Below are 21072 nucleotides of genomic sequence, written 5' to 3'. Positions count from 1 at the left end.
TCTTAATGGACGGAAAGGGAAAATCTTGTGTTTCAAAATTCTTTTTAAGCTACCCTTATTTTGAACCATGAGACTGAGTGAAATACAATTGATGTTTATAGTTTCTAAAATCTTATCAGTACCATAAGTAAAAATTTGTAGTAAGTTTTGGTAGTTGAAGTATTAACTATTTAAGAAAATTGACTAATTTAAGAAAATATAGAGAAGCTCTTTTATGCCATTTCTATTCATACCCCAATTTGAACCTTATGAGAAGGAGGTATTAGACTAAAATCATATCTATTATTTTAAAGGCACTGTAATGATTGGGTAATATATACTACTATATTGTCTCCAATGTTTGTTCAACTGGATATTCAATATTATGTAGGCTTTCCAAGTTTTAGAGATCTACCATATATCTATATATATATCTATATGGTCTCTAGCACAGAACCAGATAAGCCTGTGAAATGTTTGCTCTTCACTTCAGTAGCTGTACTAGTTGTCTTAACTGATTACATTCCATCTATCCTCTGATTTTTTTCCTTTTATTTTCTTTAAATTTTTCTCTTTTTTACTACTTTTTTTTTTGATTAACTGGTTTGAAGGTCTTAGCCTTCAGAAATATGAAAAGTGGATGCAAACCCACATGTAAATCTTGAAGATATGGTTTTTAAAGTAGATAGTGATAGGTTAGCATAAGTAGTTTTCAGAAGTGTCCTCTGCATTCTGTTTAAGTACTTCTAAAAAAATTATTTTATAGTGTAATGCTAATTTGTTAGATACTCCCAATAAAAATTTGCAGAGTGGAAAACAGCATAAATTCTGATTCTAGAAATTCATAGGTAAAAATGGTCTATTTTGGACATACTTGCATGGAGGCAACTGAATTTACATATGGTTTGGATGTTTAACCAGCAGAGAGTGAACAAGTTTTCTTCCTATTCAAAGATCTTTTTTTTTTCTGTTTTTAAAGATGCCTGAAGATAGAGAGTGAGAGAGTGTTTGTTGTGGTTGTGTGTGTAAATGTTCTTGTTGCAGTTACTTAAAAGGATTAACTTTTTAGGGATTTCTCATTTGATAACTAAATCAAGTTTTGTTAGAAAACATTGTGAATATACAAAGAAAATGGGTGGTCACCTTAAAAGAAATCTCTACTGCTTTTGATTTAAAGAAATTATGAAATTGATTACTTTGCTTATATTTCTACTAATTTTAAGTTTATTTATGGAGAGCTTGTCATTTGTCTTTTACTACTTAAAAAGCTACTTTTATAGCCCCATACTTTGAGTAGATTCTCCAGCACATTTTAGCTAAGAAGCATCTCAAAAAATGCACTGTATTTTTGATGATGCACAGCAATCTTCAAACACTTAGAGTGAGACTAAAACACTCTTTCTGTTTTGTTCTGGCTTTCAGGAGATATTTAGCTTGAGTTGTGAAGTTTGTTAACCATAATTACATAGCCATGGTCAGACACTGATTTGTTTCTTTTGGGGAAAGAAGTGATTTTTATAGAATGTGATCTCACCCTTTCACCACTCTTCAATATCCATTTTACCAATTAAGGATCCCAACCTTATGCTTTCCTTCTACCTGTATCCTCTGGCAAGTCTCAGTTCTTCTTGAGTTTCTGCAATTGCTATGGATCAGGTGCAAGAGTTGTTGCCTTATATTGGGACAAATCACCACCATTTATTCACTGGTAGTAAGTTGCCCCTTTTCCAGACAGCAGTTCTTTTCACTTTCACTGCTGAGGTTTCAGCTGTGAATTAATAATATTGAGTAAAAGGATTTTTAGCAGTCTTGGGACAGATTTCCTGAAAAATTCTTACCTTGGAGAAATATGATTCTTATTTTTTGGTAACACTTTTGCCATTGCTTGTAAGTTTGTACTATGTCTACAAGTTCATACACCCAGAGATTGTTCTAGTTATAGTAACTTGGTTTGGTGCGACTGCAGGAAGAAGCTTCCTCTATTGTTCCTATGGGAATATGTTAGAAAAATATCCAGTAACTCCTAAATATGCCATTCATTTTTGTCAAATTGCTTACTGTATTTATGCAAAAGCCTGACATTTGTGCATTTTAGTACATCCACTGCAACTTCAGATCACATTATGTCAAGCAAGGAGTGTGCTTGTAGCATGCACTCAGTCTAAATAGAACAGGAATGTATAGTGCTAGCTGATGATGTACATAGCAAGTGTCCCTCTAAAGATCTTACTCTAGGTGCCAGCACATGGTAAAATCTACATGAAAGCATATGCTTTTGAAATGCTTTTGAAAGCATTGGTGCTTCTTTAATTGAGGCATGGGAATACATATTACAGTCACACTACACTTTCTGTGTAGGCATGTGTTGTTGTCTTCCACAAATTACTTTGAGTAGAATTGTACTCACAAGTTTTGATAGATTAGTGATCTCATGTTGTTTTTTTTTTTTAGAATCGTAGAACCATAGAACCATAGAATATCCTGAGTTGGCAGGGGCCCACAAGGATCATTGAGTCTAACTCCTGGCCCTGCACAAAACACCCCAACAATTCTACCATGTGCCTGAGAGCATTGTCCAAGGGCTTCTTGAACTCTGTCAGGGCTTCTTGAACTCTGTCAGGCTTGGTGCCATCACCACTTCCCTGGGGAACCTGTTCCAGTGCCTGACCACCCTCTATGTGAAGAACCTTTTCCTGATATCCAACCTAAACCTTCCCTGACACACTTTCAGCTGTTCCCTCAGGTCCTGTCACTGGTCACCAGAGAAGAGATCAGTACCTGCCCCTCCTCTTCCCCTTTTGAGGAAGTTGTAGACAGTGATGAGGTCTGACCTCAGTCTCCTCTTCTCCAGGCTGAACAAGCCAAGTGACCGTAGCTGCTCCTCGTATGGCTGACATGAAATCTCTACAGTACTATGCTTCATCAGAGGTTTTCAGATGCTTCTTTTTTAACAGTAAGATTTTGCATGGATATGACATGTTCTTTCTGAGGTTGGGAACCATTAGTGTGGTGGAACTGTTTATTCCAGAGGAGAGGCGGAGATATTTTTTTGGGGAGATTCTTGCTAAAATTTATACAACTATTACACTTTCCTAAGGCAATGCTAAGGTTTTGTGTTTTTTTAATGCTGAGATGCCTTTATAATGATTGGTAGAGGTGGGAAACGAAGATTGCAGTCCTTTGGAAATTATAGTACTTTCTGTAATTAATTCCTAATTCTAACAAAACTGTTAAAATATTTAGTTCCCACCAAAGTCTCTCAAAGTAGGGAGACAGTCTCCATTCCAGAGGTGAAACTAATACAGGGCTTTTCAAAAGTGCTGACTTATTTGAAAAGCAGCATATTTTTCTGGAACCTAATTGTTATGCCTTTGGTTTCTGAAAAAAGAATTCTTAGTGCAAAAATCACTAATGCAAAATCTTTCAGATTTAATCTAATGTCTGTCTAATCTAATGCATAAGGAGGGATTTTAGAATATAGACCTTTTGCCTGAGTGCTTTTCAGAGCTCTGTTTTTATTTTATCCTTTTGATCTATTTGGATTTTGGATTAAGTGGATTATATGGTCTTTTCATCATTATAGAGGGGTGTAAAATTTGAAAATTTGGTTTTGTCCTTGTCTGTGTGAAAGGACAAGAATCCATCTCTTCCTGCTTTTTCCATCAATGAAGTCTTTCTGTATTGATTAATCTTGCAAATAATTTGTCTGTGTCTGTTAATTAAAAGAATGATTGAAGAGTTTGGAGATCAAGGCACTTAGCACTGAAAGTTACAGTCTAATGCATCTATTATGTTTAATAGCTTCAGAACAAATGAGTCCATGAAACATGATAAGACTCAGGTTTTCAATTCCCATTGCCTCCCCTCACAGTGGCCTCTATACCCTCATCAGATACAAGTTGTTAATCAATGCTAGGTCTTCTTTTTTGAAAGGATGTGAATCATCACAGATCAATCCTTGTATTGTTTATCAAGACTCAGATTATTTGAGTTTAAAAAAAGCTTTTCAGAAGGATTAATACAGAAAGGGATTATCTTTTTCCACAAGTCAACAAGAAGTAAACCATCTTCTGCCTAGGTACATGAGGAGACTGTTGAGGAATACCCTTACTGACATAGCTCAGTGTGCAGCTGCAGTGGGAGATGCGGATTGTGCTCTGGGTGGTGGGAAATGGCTGGAGCCCCAGGCAACAAGCCTTTGATTTATTAAAAAAACTATGGATATTGATCTAATACCAATATCCAACTATGACGGACAAAGACTCTCTAACAGTTTAAAGTTAGAAAGTGTATGTTTATTATGATGCTGGGCAGCGTGAGGGATAGCTCCCAAAAACACACGCGCCATTTACAGATCATCACAGGGTCTTTTATCTACAGGAGTATTGAATACACAAACTACAAATGCATATTCATAACTCTGGTACCTCCCATTCCCCGCTTGGTATGGTAATTAGCCCAAAGAGCTATCAAGCATGCGTAGTTTGTTCTTTGAAATGGGTCGGTGGTCTATTTTATAGGGTGGGGTCCTAAAATGATGAAGAAAGATTGTCTTCATCAGCTCTGACTTTTTAACCTTTAGTGTTCGTGACAGCTAAATCTTGTTTTTCTCAGGACTGTTTGATTTATGATTGTATTGTGTTCATGGAGGTCTATTGATTATTCAGGATGCAAAAGCCTAGTTTGACAGCTTTTCTGATTTATCAGTTCTTTCCAAGAATTATCAGTTCCTTCAGTCTGGCTTCTGTTAGCAAAAGGGAAGTCTTAGCTACATTATCTCAGCACTATCTATTTTGACTACAGTCTTTAATTTTTCTAAATCAATGCCTCACCTTGAACTGGTGCCAACCCTTTGCCTAACAAAGGTCATGAGGACCTGCAGAGCCAGCCAGGTGACTGCCACTCAGAGACTCAGGAGGAGCAGATGACTCAGCAGGAAGACCCCAGACTATCGGGGGCACAGACTGTGAGGGTACCAAAGCCCAGAGATTCTTTTGTTGGGATCCCTTCCTGGAGGCTCCAGCTCCAGCTGTTATGATGTCACTACAGCATGATTCAATTGCTCAAAGGAACCAGGTGTCTGGGACTCTGCTGCAGGAAGCCTGGGGTCGAGCCGGTGAGGGAAACTTGTCTGACTGTGGTGTGTTAGGGAGTCAAACAGGGCACCCATTGGTTAACTGGAATTGCCTGCTATGAAGAGACTTCAGTCCCAGCAGTGACAGGTCTCTAGTGGTGTGTGTGTGACTCCCAGAGTGGCTCCTGAATGGTCAGACAGGAAAGTTATCTTAACAATACCTTTCTAAAGAAATTAGAAATAATGAAGCTTCATGCACACTTTCTTCTAGTCACTGTCGGTAGTCACATTTTTGTTTATAGTCAAGTAATTCAAAACTAGTCAGTCACTTTCATTCTAAACCTTTTCCAGAACATTACATTAAGTTCTTGTTAATTAAGATTTAGATCTATTACTTAATTAATTTCCAGGTTCAAGGTTTCTACCTCAAGATCTTTCAAGCTTTTCTAAAACTCCCAAATACTGTGAGTAAAAAATATTTAAGATATTGATGTGTAGCAGCGTGAGAGCGATGCCTGGGTCCTAGAGAGCGGCCGGCGTCTCTGAGCCCCAGGCACACTGCTACAATATATCTGATGACTAAGCGAAGGGATGGGCTTCGCATTTGAAGATCCGAAAGCTGTTTATTCAGGAACACAGGCAGAAATAGTGAAGAGGTCCAGGGACGCAGGATAGAGGTTCAGGGACGCAACAGCCTTGAATAAAATCCAGGGACAAGAGCAAGGAGGGGTCCAAGGGCACAGGGTTTTAAACGAGACAACTAAGGTGGATCTGAGGTCAGGGTCCAATAAGAATAGGGAAAAGTGGTGCAAAGAGGTAAATATGAACTGGGGGGACAAATGGGGTCACAGGGGTGTAACACTGTGGTAAAATTAACCCAATGGGGTTCAAGGGAAGGAAGAACATTCTAGGATGGGTGCATATATGATTAACAGGGCAGAACAGGATGACATAAACTTAATAAACCAATGAAACAATGAAACCTAAGAAATATTAACGTGTGTCTGCAAAGGCCCATGGGAGGAAGGTTTTCCTCACCATGATCTAAAAGGGTATCTTTCCCCATTTGCCTCGGTCCTTCCAGGGTTGGGGCACAGCTACCTTAGGGATAAGCCTCTGGGCTTCCACATTGATGTTAAAAGGAGCTCTGAGTCTTCTAGAAAGAGGAAAAATGAAGATAATCTTGAAAATTACTTGAAAAAACAGAAAACAACCCATCTCTTTTTCAGAGACTCTTTTCCAATTTGTTTTAGTTTTTTATTTGAATTTGCTAAATTTTAATTTGAGCTCTTCCATACATAGTATTGTGTGTTCATTGTTAGATTTTAGTCTACTTCAGAGACACTTTTATATTATGCAGCTGTCCTAGCAGATTAAGGAGTTCTACTTTTACTTGTAAAAGGCACTGTTTTCTGGTGTTTGCAAGAAAAATCATGAAATCATTCATCACTTACCATTTAATTGTGAGGCTAATATATATTTTTTAAACTTAAAAGGATTAGAAGCATTTTTTAAATGAGACAAACTTACTAATTTCTTTGGGGTTTTTTCCCCTATATATTTTACCTCTGAGAATCCATTTTACCTACTTTGGAATCTTACTGTAGATTCTTTGAATTAGGGAGAAGTGAAGCCCTAATAACTTTATTTCCTATAATTGGATCAGTTACGGGGCTTTTGGATGCCTGCTGTGGGCCTTTCTGTTTTTAGTTCATTCCGATCCCATAGCAGCAGACACACCCATCCCAAGAGTGTGAATCTGCCAGAGCAAAACTCAAAACTACATTTATAGGTAAGTAAACTTTCTCTTACCTTTAAAGTTCTTATTCAGCTCCTTTCCCTTTCTCCCCATTACCCATCTCCCCCAAAAAGTCCCACAAAGAAGAGATAGAACACTATCAAGAGTTAATAGTTTGTTTACATTTAATATTATGTAGCCAATGAATGAAATGACAGAACATGCAATATAGCCAGTATATTGCCATTCATTTTCAAAAATATGTTATAGGGGGGTTATTTACTTTAAAATAGAGATATGAGTGTAGTCATTTGTATAGTAATTTTGCTGAAAATTACAGTTAGTACCAGAACATGAAATGAGACAGTGTAAAATACAAATTATTATGTCTGTGTGGTAGGACAGTGTGAGAATTGGGTACAATGTATTTTGTGTATATGAAGTTTCATTAGGTCTGCATTTTTGTAGTTATGTAATAGATCAAACTGGCACACAGTGTAGCTTTCCCAAGAAAAAGCAGATTTGCATAATCCAGTTCCTATAGATGAAAGTCTTTTTTTTTTTTTTGGTTTATGTTCAGGTGTGTTTTAAGAAAAGTAAGGGGAAGAAATTTCTCTTCTGTCTAGAGAAATTGCCATGAAGTGTTGCAGTGTTTCCAACTATCTAGGGAAAATTGCTTTCTTTTATATTTTTTAAGAATGTAATACTGAAAAGCATGTTTTTTTGAAAATCAAAGTAAAAGCATATTTTTAAATGGTGTTTCCTTTGGTGCTCTTGTGTAACATGAAAGCGAATTCCCACATTTATCCAGGTTGTGCTTTACATAGGGTAGTGCAAAAAACCTACTCTTGTAAGGAGGTGTAGAAAATAACTAAAACTTAGTTTAGTAAGCAGTCTATTTTTTTTTTTATTTATAGCATGAACTAAGATAAGAATTAAACGTAATATACGTTGTGTATGCCCTCGATTGTACCTGTTAAATGGATGGGAGGATTTATAATATTACTTACCTAGTAATGACTTTATTTTGTTCTGAAACAGTCACTTCTCTATAATGGATTTAAATTTTGATAAAGAACAGCATGTATAATTAACAAAGCTTATTAACAGTTTAAGCCTAGCATTTCTGTAGCTCATAGTCACTAAGTTCACTCCAATATCAACCTAAGATGATGACACAGACTTTTTTTCATTATCATCCTATATAAATGTTACTGGATCTAGTTAATTGAAAATACTTTTGAATGCAAGGTATGATGTCAGAATAAAATCAACATCTGGAAGGGAAATTAAAAACGTTCACCAATAAATTTTAAAGTGATTTCCTTATTTCTAAAGTTTGTTGTTCCTACAAATGAATTTGAAACTGATTGTTAATGTTAATCTGTATGTGATACATGAAATAATTAGACTTCATTAAGTCTACTGTTAGTGTGTTGCTTTTTTTCTTGTGAAGTTAGGTGCTGCATTATGTATTTCAAAGGTATTCACACTTCAGGTTTTTCTCAGATTTTTTAGCAATTGAGTTTGCACAGCTATAATTCTTCACAAAACAATCACATTGATAAAACCCTGGATTTGTTTCAGAAAAGTCTCTCTCAAAAAGAAATTGATATCATATTGTTTATAAAAACAATTCCGGGAGGTTAAATTACAAATTCTAGTCCTTAAACAAGTGGATATGCTTGATTATAATTTGCTGTAGTTCAATTCCTGTTATTATCAAGTGTAATATTTCTTTTGTATTAATATAGCTGATAGGGAATAATGATTTACTAAACATTCTTAAGCAGAAAAAATTGTAAGATCATATTTCATCCTCCAGTTATGCTGATTACATTATTGTCATATTTAAGAAAACAAACAGGACTTTACCAAAATGAAGATTATGAATTGTGCTGTACCCTAAGGCATGTCAGAGATTCTTGTAGTCCTTTCAGGGGTTTTGGTTTGGTTTGTGGTTGTTTTATTTCCTGAATGAGTTTGGACATCCCTCTTGATGGACTTTCTTTTTTGCAAAGTGACAAGAAGTTTGATAAAGTTCCTTGACAGATTGCTAAAAATTATCAGCTGTTTCTGTTCAGATTCTTGGAAATCCCTTCCTCTGAACTGCAGCAGCTAGAAGCCCTCTGGTCTCTAGTTTGGAGCCTTTGTAATTATGTTTGTTCTGTAAAGCTTCCTATACCAGGTTCATGACTTTACTTTCTTAGTTTCTTCTGTAACGGGGCAAGCAGTGAGACTAAAATTTTTGACTTATGTTTGCTGAGTCTCTCCTTCAAGGGGAGTGTGTTAGTCTGAAAACAAACCAGTGGGAGACTCTAAGACAGAACTATAATTTAATAGGAAAAATAAAATAAAGGCAGAAAACACTGGCTTAAACTGACAGAGTCAGGATACAACGTGACACCCTGTTAGTCAGGGTGGTGGTAGCAGTGCGATTAAATGGTGGCTGCAGTCCTGTTGAAGTGATAGATGTGGTTCTGTTGAAGTGGTGATCCTGTAGAAGGGTCTGGTCTTGTTCTGAAGCTCCAGTGGTGGTTCTGTAGCTCTTGTGTTCTGGGAATCCAGTAGATAAAGCTGCCTGTGGTGTTCCAAACCTCAGATTATATTCAGGTAGGAATGCTTCGTTCTTTCCCCTGGGCGGAGCATCTCACAATGGGTTGATGTAATTTAATGAGTTATGCAGTGAGACTTGATGGCCCAATAGCAGAAGATATCCCCTGGAGGGAGTTATCAGGGATGAGCGGGATGAGTCATGGAAGAGATAAAGAACACTGCCCCACCTGTTTTTAACAGCATATGAAAATCATGGTATAATACATACTTTTGGTTACATTTTATATTGTAACCTAAGACATTATCCACCCCTTATTCTATTACCATCTACATTATACCCAAATCAATACCCTCTTTAAACTCAATTTATATATATGTATACAATAAAATTTTACACACAGTTCTCACTTAAAATTAGGTCTCCTTGTGATACACAGCGGGTTTCCCCATCTTTCTGTATTACCCTGCAAGTGTAACCAGGTCCTTGAGCAAAAACAATCCCACAGATGGGTTTGCTTTTTCCTCAGGTGGGAATAATCCAAACAGTCTTATTTAAAATACTTCTTACGTGTACCACAGAGACTTTACCTCCATCCACTGTGTGCAATGGTTCAGACTGGGCAGGACTAGCTGGATTGCTGGAGCCTCGTGTGTTGACTATCCAGGTGGCTTTTGCTAAATTCACTTCCCAATTTTTGAAGGTCCCCCCACCAAGTGCCATCAGGGTGGTGTTCAGTAGTCTTTCACTGTTCAACTTTCCTGGCAGCTGGTGTATGATAGGGGATATGCTATATCCATTCAATACTATGTTCTCTGGCCCAGGTGTTTTTAAGGCTGTTCTTGAAATGAGTCTCATTGTCTGACTCTATTCTCTCAGGGGTGCCATCTCTCTACCGGGCTTGCTTTTCCAGGCCCAAGATGGTGTTCTGGTCAGTAGCATGAGGCACAGGGTAGATCTCCAACCATCCATTGGTGGCTTCCACTATGGTCAGCACGTAGCTCTTGCCTTGGCGGGTTTCGGGAAGGATGATGTAGTCAATTTGCCAGGCTTCCCCATAACTATACTTTGACCATTGTCCACCGTACCACAGAGGCTTGTCCTGCTTGGCCTGTTTGATTGCAGTGCAGGTCTCACAGTTGTGGATGACTTGAGAGATACTGTCCATAGTTAAGCCCACCCCTCGGTCATGAGCCCATCAGCATGTTGCATCTCTCCCCTGATGCCTAGAGGCATCATGGGCCCAGCGAGTTAGAAATAATTCTCCCTTGTGCTGCCAGTCCAGATCTACCTGTGATACTTTCACCTTAGCAGCTTGATCCACCTGCTCATTGTTAGGATGCTCTTCACTAGCCCAACTCTTAGGTATTTGTGCATCCACATGTTGAACCTTCATGGTCAACTTCTCTACCCAGGCATCAATGTCCTGCCAAATCTCAGCAGCCCAGATGGGTTTCCCTCTGCACTGCCAGTTGGCTTTTTTCCAGCAATTCAGCCATCCCCACAGAGCATTAGCTACCATCCATGGCCACTTCTCTCATTTGGCAATATCCAAAGCAAGCTGGATGGCTTTAGGCTCTGTGACCTGACTCAATCCACCTTATCCCTCAGTAGCTTGTGCAACTTACTGTGTGGGGCTCCATACAGCAGCTTTCCATTTTCGATTTGTCCCTACAATTCAGCAGGAACCATCAGTGAAGAGGGCATATCATCCTTTACTCTCCAATCTGGAATCACATGTACTTATTTTACTGTCCGGTGTGAGGCAGCTCAAACCCCTTCATAAGCTGCAAGAATCTCTTTCTGGGTTGGGATATAGCTGGCCTCAGATCCTTTGTATCCCCGACTCCAGAACCTGAGCGGTTATCCTCAGATCTCTCTGGGTCCCTTCTGTCAGAGGCTCCAAGGACCATTCTCCCCGGCTGCAGTGTAGAGCACTTTCTTCACATCCTGCCCCTTCTGACTGGCCCAAGGGCTACTGCATGGGCAATCTCTTGCTTAATTTGTTTGAACACTTATTGTTGTTGTTCAGGGCCCCACTGGAAATCATTTTTCTTTCCTATCACTGTCTCGGTTTGGAGACAAATTCTAGGAGAAGAATGCTCTAAAATGAGTGTTTTTCTCTAAAAAGAGACGGCTTCAATAACTCCCTTTTCTTCTGCCAGTGAGAGAAATGGATACCAGGGGATGAAAATTAAAAAAAAAGGAAAACTGTTTATTAACGAAGCAAGATACCCACAAAGCACAGGAAAAAAAGAAAATTGAACCTTACAGCCCACCCTCACCTCACCACGTGGCTGAGAGGCAAAGATGGTGACCGACTGTGTTTGTCTCTGTGAGGGGAGAACAGAATTCACAAAGCGACTGGGAACCTGTTGGATTTCTGGCGTGGGTTTTCTTGCAGCTGGCGAAATTGGTGGAGTTTAATGTCCCTTCTTTCTCTGGCTTGGTCTTTCCAGGGTTTGGACTGGCCAGAGATGCCCTCCAGGCTCCCCGGGCCGGAGAGGAAAAGAACAAAAAAAACAAAAACTGCTGAAAAGATTTGTCGGTGAAAAGCTTCCAGTCTAGGGGAAAGAAAAACCCAAAAAACCCAGAAGCTTCTTGCCTAAGTTGGCGAAAATTAATTCAGCAAAAAACGGCAATGAAGTAACAATCCGTATAGCCGCCGACCATGCTGGAGAGAGAGATTGAACAGAGTCCATGCGCAGGAGCCCAAGGCTCCCCACCCCCCCCCACCCCCCCCCCCCGATCCATCTTAAAGCTACAGTAGTTGTTTTCTGAGCATAAAGCAGACAGTTAGAGAATAAAGCATCATCATAAAATCACCCCAAGACAGTCACAAGATAAAGAGGGTTTACAATCGTGCTGTACTCTAGGATATGCATCCTCCAAAAGCCCACAGCTCCTAGAAAAGCCTGAGTTTTCTTCTTGTTAGTAGGTAGGGACATAGTGATTTTGTTGATTACCTCTGTCGGGATCTGGCAATGTCCATCTTGTCATGTGACTCCTAGAAACTGAATTTCTTGAGCAGGTCCTATAACCTTGCTTTGTCTAATGGCAAAACTAGCTTTCAGCAGAATTTGGATATTCTTCTCTCTTTTCTTGATGACTTCTCCTGCTGTGTTCCCCCATACAATTATGTAATCTATATTCTGTAGATGTTCCAGAGCCTTACCCTTTTCCAGTGCAGTCTGGATCAGTCCATGGCAGATGGTGGGACTGTGCTTCCACCCCTGGGGCAGTCAGTTCCAGGTGTACTGCACGCCCCTCCAGGTGAAGGCAAACTGGGGCCCTGCACTCTGCTGCCAAAGGAATGGAGAAAAAGGCATTGGCAATATTGATGGCTGAGTATCACTTTGCTGCCTTGGACTCCAGCTCATACTGAAGCTCCAACGTGTCCGGCACAAGAGCGCTTAATGGTGGCGTGACTTCATTCAGAGCACGGTAATCCACCGTCAGTCTCCATTCTCCACTGGACTTACGCAATGGCCATATAGGGCTGTTGAAAGGTGAATGAACCTTACTGACCACCCCTTGGCTCTCCAGTTTACGGATCATCTCATGTATGGGAATCACAGAGTCTCTGTTGATGTGGTATTGCCGACAGTGCACTGTTGCTGTGGCGATTGGTACTTGTTATTCTTCCACTTTCAGCAGTCCCACAGCAGAGGGGTTATCTGAGAGACTAGGCAGGGTATTCAGTTATCTGATTTCTTCTCTCTCTAGAGCAGCTATCCTAAAAGCCCAAAGATGTCCTTTTGGGTCTTTGAAATACCCACTCCTGAGATAGTCTATGCCAAGGATGTATGGGGCCTCTGGCCCAGTCACAATGGGTTGTTTCTGCCACTCATTCCCAGTTAAACTCACTTCAGCTTCCAGTACAGCCAGCTGCTGGGATCTTCTGTCACCCCAGAAACAGATTCCACTCCCACATACCTTGATGGCATCATGGTACATTGAGCGCCGGTGTCAACCAAAGCCATATAGTTTTGTGGGTCAGACGTGCCAGGCCATCAGATCCATACAGTCCAATAGATCCAATTGTTCCTTTCCTCTACTTGGCTAGAGGCAGGGCCCCTCTAATCCTGGTCATGGTACACGTTGCTTTCCTCCTGTAAATATTTTCCTGAGGTCCTTTCAAGAAAATAAGTCGTATTATTGTTCCTATACCATCTGCAGTTCTGTCCATGAGAGACTGGAGTAGTGTTGATGCTAGATGAGCTTCTGGTGGTAGATGTTTCTCTTTTCAATTTATGTACTCAGGCTGCTAAAGAGGAGGTGGGTTTTCTATCCCACTTCCTCATGTCTTCTCCATGCTCCTAAAGGAAAAAACAGAGGTTACCTCGTGGAGTGTATCCTCTCTCCTTGGCTGGAGAACATCTGCTCCTAATGGCAGAGACTCTTGTTGGTTCTGATGAGATGTGGTAAATTTCTTCCTTAACTTACTTTCTCAGTTTCTGATGACCCTCTTCAGTCAAGCTCCAGACTTGATCAGCCAGCTTTGTTTCCATGGACGAGACATGGGTGCATAACAGGACGGTAACAGTGTCCTCGTAAATTCTCAGTTTGTTGCCCAATGCACCCACCTTGTCCTCTCCTTCCCTCCATTGCAGCATCCCAAGGTAGTGGGATTATATCTCCGGTCCAAGCCGTGCGAATCTCAACCACATCTGTGATGCACACTGGACACCATCTGGGCTCTTAGGGGATCTCTTGTCTTCTGAGAAAATGACCTCCAGCACAGCTAATTCCCTTAGGCATCAGATACCTTGTTCCATTGTGCTCCATTTTCTTTGGTGCACCTGGAGGTCTTCTTTACAAAGATAACTGTCCCTTACACTTGCCAGCAGTTGCCGCCAGAGGCTGAGCGTTTCCTGGGTTCTCCCAATCCCCTGGTCAATGACCACATCCCAGGACAGGGATCCTAGTTGTCTGGCCTCACTGCTGTCCAGAATGGTGTCATTAGCTGTGGTGTCCCAGATGCAGAGCAGCCAGGTCAGGATGGACTCATTTGCTGGGTGGGTGAACTGCCTCTGCAGGTCACACAGCTCACCCAGGGATAGAGACTCAGTGATGATTTCCAGCTCCATCTCTTCTGTTGGGTGTGAAGATACAGTCGCTTCTTCATCAGTCGCTATGCAGACTGATTTACTCTTTGATTTCTTTTTCTGAATGGGGACAACTGCTACCAACTTAGGCTGTCCTTCTGTCTTAGTGGTGGTTCACATAGACATGGTGCTTATTGCTTTGCTTCTTTTTTCCTCCTCTTCCTGAAGATGCTGTACCATACCAAGCACTGCTCTGACACCAAGCATGGTGTACACAGTGCAGGCCATGAAGAGAAGACAAGCAAAACTAACACCAAGATTATGCTGTCCTTGATATCCAGAAGGAACTCAATATTTTCAAAAAGTGCTGTGTCTGGCCTGAAAGACTGGAAGAAACCATTCTCTACTCTTCCCCCTTGGGGCTGAGTGTGGTTGTTGAGGAGGCCCCAGATGTAGCAGGCCAGTCAAGGACAGGAAAATAAAATTGAGTATATATTCCGAATGATGTTCATTGCCTCGGAGGTTATCATGCAATAGACATAATAAACCAATAAAGCAATTTTTGTACCATTCCCTGGTCTCAAATGGAGCATCATGGCTGGCAAATAGTACCCCATGTGTGGGAAAATATAGAGAGCAAGGTACAATACCTATGTAAACACGTTGAGCATCATGGTGATTAGGTTTCTGTTAGTACAAAATTGTAATTCTGACTTCTCTCAGGACTGCCACACGTTGGGTGCCAAAATATGTGTTAGTCTGAAAACAAACCAGTGAGAGACTCTAAGACAGAACTATAATTTAATAGGAAAAATAAAATAAAGGCAGAAAACACTGGCTTAAACTGACAGAGTCAGGATACAACGTGACACCCTGTTAGTCAGGGTGGTGGTAGCAGTGCGATTAAATGGTGGCTGCAGTCCTGTTGAAGTGATAGATGTGGTTCTGTTGAAGTGGTGATCCTGTAGAAGGGTCTGGTCTTGTTCTGAAGCTCCAGTGGTGGTTCTGTAGCTCTTGTGTTCTGGGAATCCAGTAGATAAAGCTGCCTGTGGTGTTCCAAACCTCAGATTATATTCAGGTAGGAATGCTTGGTTCCTCCCCCTGGGCGGAAGATGATCCATGAGCTGGAGAGCCAAGGGGTGGTCAGAAAGGCCCACTCACCCTTCAACAGCCCTATTTGGCCTGTGTGCAAATCTGAAGGAGAATGGAGATTGACTGTAGACTATCGTGCTGTGAATGAAGTGACTCCGCCATCGAGCACTGCTGTGCCAGACATGTTGGAGCTCCAGTACGAGCTGGAGTCCAAGGCAGTGAAGTGGTATGCCACTATTGATATTGCCAGTGCATTTTTCTCCATTTCTCTGGCAGCAGAGTGCAGGCTCCAGTAAACATAGATTTGTTATTTAGGCATATGTTTATGTGTTATTTGTTGAAAATTCCTAGTCTTGACTGTTAACTTAAATAAGATAACCTCATCATTTGCCTCTGGCTGACTTGTCTTTGATGTTAAAAAATGGAAGGTTTGACAATAAGTAATAACTGCTTAGGACTGGTATAATTGAGACAAATTTATTCGCTGCTGATTTAAATAATGCAAATAAGTGGTATTTTAAATGATTGGAGGCATATCTCAATAATCTCTGAAGAGTGTTAGACCTTTAAGATATTACACTCTTAGTCGTTATGCAAAAATTTATACTGGAGTCATCAAAATGATTCACACAGAATTCAGCGTTAGAGGTTCAAACTTTGTGGTTCTAAAGAGGAGTACATTCGCATTTATCCATCTTGGATATGAAGTGTCTAACTGAATTCCTTACAAGGTGTTAAATGGGGAAGTGATAATTTATATGTTGTGTCTTCAAGATAAATCAGAAATCTCTGGATTTTAAAGTTTGCCAAACAATATTAAAAGAACAGTGTTACCATTCTACTAAAACAAAGCTCAACAACCATGCATGTGGTTCTTATTTAGACTTGTTGCCTTTTCACAAGTATTTACAAAACACCCATTTCCATCTGCTAGGACATGCATTTCTAGAGGTCTTTAGGCTATCATCCTATTATACTCATTTGTTGAAAAAGTTTAATCTGAGACTTAAGACAATCATTGGGTTTGCAAGAAAGCAGTAACATCGGAGACTTCAGCACTAGTGGTCTTCTGGCTGCTGCTTTGGAAAGATTTCAGATTAAATGGAAGAATGCAGATACTTCTTTAATACAGCTCCCCTCATCCAGCTACTGTCCCTAATACTTGCTCGGCTTCCAAGTATATCCATTTTCAGCATGGATATGCCGCAAATCACAATTGACTTGCAGTTTCATCAGAAATATATTCAAAGATATCTGTGGTTATTCCAGTGCAATGTGTTTTTGCACAGAGGTTCTGCAGTAATTAATTTCTAAATCTGAAAGTACTCATTGTTTTGACATGCAGATATTTCCAAAGATGAAGGCCACAACCTGTCTCCAGGAATACTGTTCATAACAGGACAGGTGAGACACAGCTGCTTGGAAATCCATTTCAAACTTGTGGTTCCTGTAATATTTTGTTTCTTGCACCACAGTGACCCATTTAATTTGACACAACATCTCTGCTATTTTTAGATTAAGATAGTTTATCATCTTGCTCTGAGTACCAAGGTACTGCTTTTTGGTGAGCATGTTACAATGTAAAGAGAATGTCCATACAAATTTGCCAAAGAAAACTAATGCACACATAGGAGAACAACTGGGATCAGACTGTACTCTGAACAGTCATAAATTTGTTCAAGTAATTGAACAAAATGTAGATACATTTTTGATGTCTGTGATCTTAAGAGGCAGGGATGGGGGAGGAGTGAATAATAGTTATAAAAAGAAAAGAGTCTGAGAACAACAAAATTGGATACCTGATCTATAATATAGTCAGAAAGCTCTTCTGTGGCTCACTACATATTCCTTCTATTACAAAAATTGTTGTAAAGAGTGAAGCAAAAAGATCCTGATCACACTTAATTGGTCTCAAGAGCATGCAAGCCTACCTGTTCAGAACTGTGGCAAGCTCTGAACCTAGGTCTGCAGGATTTGAAAGAAAAATGTTAGTCTGATATTTTTGCAAACTCCTAGATCCTGATAATAAATTCTGTCACATATGGAATGAAGTGGACGACGCTTGGATATGGTATCTTGAAGATTATGAAGACTATTTGAATGGATATTTTAAAGTTCCTAAGTTCATCTGTTCATTAAGACCCTATGGGGTCTTGGGACTCATGCCTTAAGAAGACAGATTTATGCAAACTTGCATATATTTGATTGTAAAAGAGAAGACTTGAAGACATCTGTTTTCAGAGGTTAAATTACTCTCCTCACTTCTCTGATACTCTATTGATTATTCTCATATAGTTCAAAGTGAGTTCAGAATTTGATTAGGCCCAATGGTGTTTTTCACCTTTCATATTTGTGCAGCTATGATGGCAACCAAAAAAGTATTTGGGCCCATTCAGTGGAGTTTTTCCATTATGCTCGATGAAGATAGTGGTAGTATGTACTTATCCTACCTTTAATGCACTACTTCAACCTCATATTTTCATAGAATATCCTGAGCTGGAAGGGACCCACAAGGATCATCAAGTCCAACTCCTGGCCCTGCACAGGATACCCCAGCAATCCCACTCTGTTCCTGAGAGCGTTGTCCTAATGCTCCTTGAGCTCTGTCAGCCTTGGGGCTGTGACCACTTCCCTCAGGAGCCTGTTCAGTTCCTGACCACCCTCTGTGTGAAGAATCTTTTCCTGATATCCAACCTAAACCTTCCCTGACACAGTTTCAGCTGTTCCCTCAGGTCCTGTCACTGGTCACCAGAGAAGAGATCAGTACCTGCCCCTCCTCTTCCCCTTTTGAGGAAGCTGCAGACCCTGGTGATGTCTGACCTCAGTCTCTTCTTCTTCAGGCTGAATGAGCCAAATAACCTCAGATGCTCCTCATACAGCTTCCCCTCAGGCCCTTCACCATCCTCATGCCCTCCTTTGGATGCTCTCCAATAGCATCATGTCTTCCTTATACTATAATGCCCAAAACTGCCCCCAGTAGTCAAGGCGAGGCCACACCAGTGCAGAGCAGGGTGGGACAATCCCCTCCCTCAACTGGCTGGTGATGCTGTGCCTGATGTACTCCGGGACTCCTGGCTGCCAGGGCACTGCTGACTCTCATTCAACTGGCCATCAACCAGGACCCTCAGGTCCCTTCCCACAGCTGCTCTCCAGCCTCTCATTTCCCAGTCTATCTGTACATCCAGGGTTGCTCCATCCCAGGTGCAGAATCCAACACTTGCCCTTGTTGAACTTCATATGGTTGCTGATTGCCCAGCCCCTTCATTTGTCTGGCTCTCTCTGCCGGGCCTCTCTGCCTTCGAGGGAGTCAACAAGTCCTCCTAGTTTTGTATTGTCTGCAAACTTGCTTCTTTTCATCTACTTGGGTCAGCTTTTTTGTCCTAAGTCCAGAACTCTCATAGAGGCAAAACTGTCATTATTAAGTCTAGTTCTGAGGACCACCCTCAAGATGCACTGGAAATATCAAGGAATCTGTGAATAATCTCTAACTCCATCTGCAATCACCTTGGCATTTAGGAAAATAAAACTTTGAAGGCACCCCTTTCTTCTCAGATAAGATATCAACAGGTTGTGGTTATAACTTACTAAACATCAGTACTGAGTTATCAAGAGAAGAAGGTGCATCAAATGAACTCTGTATTTAGAGGGAATGTGACAAATTATGATGCAATCATCTATTTATATGTTCTCAACTTACAATTTGACATTTTGGATGATGATGAAAAGCAGCATTTTGAGCCCATGGAAGTTCAAGAGAGAAAATTAGTCGTACTTGAATTGCTTTGGCTGTTTAATCATAGAGGCCTCAGCATGAGGACTCTGAAAGGTGAGTTTTCGTTGATCTAGCTACACCAGTTTAAGGCATCACATCTCCTTACCATTTGCCTTGCTCCTATGGTAGGGGTAGCAGAAGAAAACCTTTGCTTGGTTCTTAGCTGGCTTGTTCAGTCTGGTTAGGTTAATGCAAACCATCTTCACTAGTGCTGTAATCTGATGCACTAGACAGTGAAACACACTCATAGAAATGTGAATGTGTGTTCCTTTTTGCTACAGGTGATAACCTCAGTTAAAGGGACAGGGCAGATAACTGGTAACAGTAATGTCTTAAAAGCTAGATCCACCATCAGAGCTTTACAGGACTTTTTCAGTGTGACTGACATTTCTGGATTAAAATGAAAAAGCTGACTGACTTTTTCATAAGAACACAAGTTTCTCAATTTGTGTTTCAAAATTTCAAGTTTTAATTGAGAAATAAGGTAGTGATGTGTGTGTGTATGTATGTATATTAATGTATATGTGTTTAAAAAAAAATCAAATTTGAAATCTCTCAGTTTGGGAGCTTCTACTTCATGGTCATTCCTAAGACCTGCTATGAAGCTCAGTGAGGTCAAAGCCTTCTTAGTCTCAGGGAGAATTTTTTTTTTTTGTCATTGTATGAAGGTTTCAAAAAAATCCACATTTGTTTTAATAAGTAGTGTAAGGAAGTTAATCTATAGCTCTCATAAGAATCCAACAGTTTTTGTTGTTGGACAGAAAAAGGAAAAACCGCCATGCTAAAAAGCTGCACTTTCAATTCATCAAATTTGTTTTGGTTCATGTCTATCATAAAGTTGGCAAGTGTTCCTACTTTTCAAAGTTCCTTATTTGCAGTTGACCAGTTTCTGCGTGGAGCTTATTGTATTTGTCTTTACTGTCTTCCAGACATTAAATGCTATACATAATTTTTGAGTTTTAGAAAGTTAGAGATATACAAATAGATTTGAGAATTAAAATGACGGAAAAAACCCACAAACCCGTTCACAGCACTGGAGTTAACTATCTTACAGTTACTGTGTTCTAATGTTAATTTTGGAGATGATCCTTAAAATTTTTAATTCTTCTGAATCAGAATCTTCTACAAGTATAGAGGAAATTAGAAATCATAGTTATAATTCTGGTTTGCAATTGGAGAGGTTGGGGGTATTTTTGTTAAGAGTTTCATTCCTTCTTCCTTGATTGCATCCTCCTTACTTTTCCCCTGCTCCCAAAAGGAGAGCTGGCTCATTGCATCTGGTGAAAAGGCACCACAAATCTAAGCACAAAATAAGTTGTTATTCTTATACTGTATTTGTGGTCTAGACATTTTGATAGAATTTTCAACCTGTGTTTGGTCATTATTTAGACTTAAAATCATATTCCTTGATTACAGAGAAAATACTTTTTTTTATTGACAAACTACAAAATGAGAATATAAGCCTTAGTGCAGGTAGGGCTTTTGAGTTTCATGGTAGAAATTAATTATAGTTTAGAGTATCATGTTGGTGATATAAATAAATTGTATTTTAAATTAATAGATATTTTCATGTGCTTCTCATTTCTGTGAATTCTACCAAATTACAGGAGGGGGTGGTTGGCTCACTTTCTATTTTTCTGTATTCTACTTTTAATGATTTTTTGTAAAATGTAAACTGAAAGGATTATTGTAGAGTCAAGCTCTTGACACTACATAAAATTATCACTGAATTTTTTAATTTAATCCATGAAAAGCATTATGGTTGCAAGGGGAAAATACTGAAGCTTTTAAGTGTTTAGTGCCCCCCCACTTATT

General features: G+C 39.9%; 1 protein-coding gene across 5 annotated transcripts in view; it reads left to right on the top strand.

Annotated features, from left to right (window-relative positions):
* Nucleotides 1-21072, top strand: part of LOC310922087 (nipped-B-like protein) — a 153743-nt gene that overhangs the window by 65630 nt on the left and 67041 nt on the right. The gene's annotated exons all lie outside the window — the stretch shown is intronic.

This window comes from Zosterops lateralis (genome assembly GCF_965231275.1).
Source record: "Zosterops lateralis genome assembly, chromosome: W".
In the NCBI taxonomy this organism is placed as follows: domain Eukaryota; kingdom Metazoa; phylum Chordata; class Aves; order Passeriformes; family Zosteropidae; genus Zosterops; species Zosterops lateralis.
Note: the sequence above shows the minus strand (reverse complement) of the source record. Positions and strands in the feature narration are given on the sequence as shown.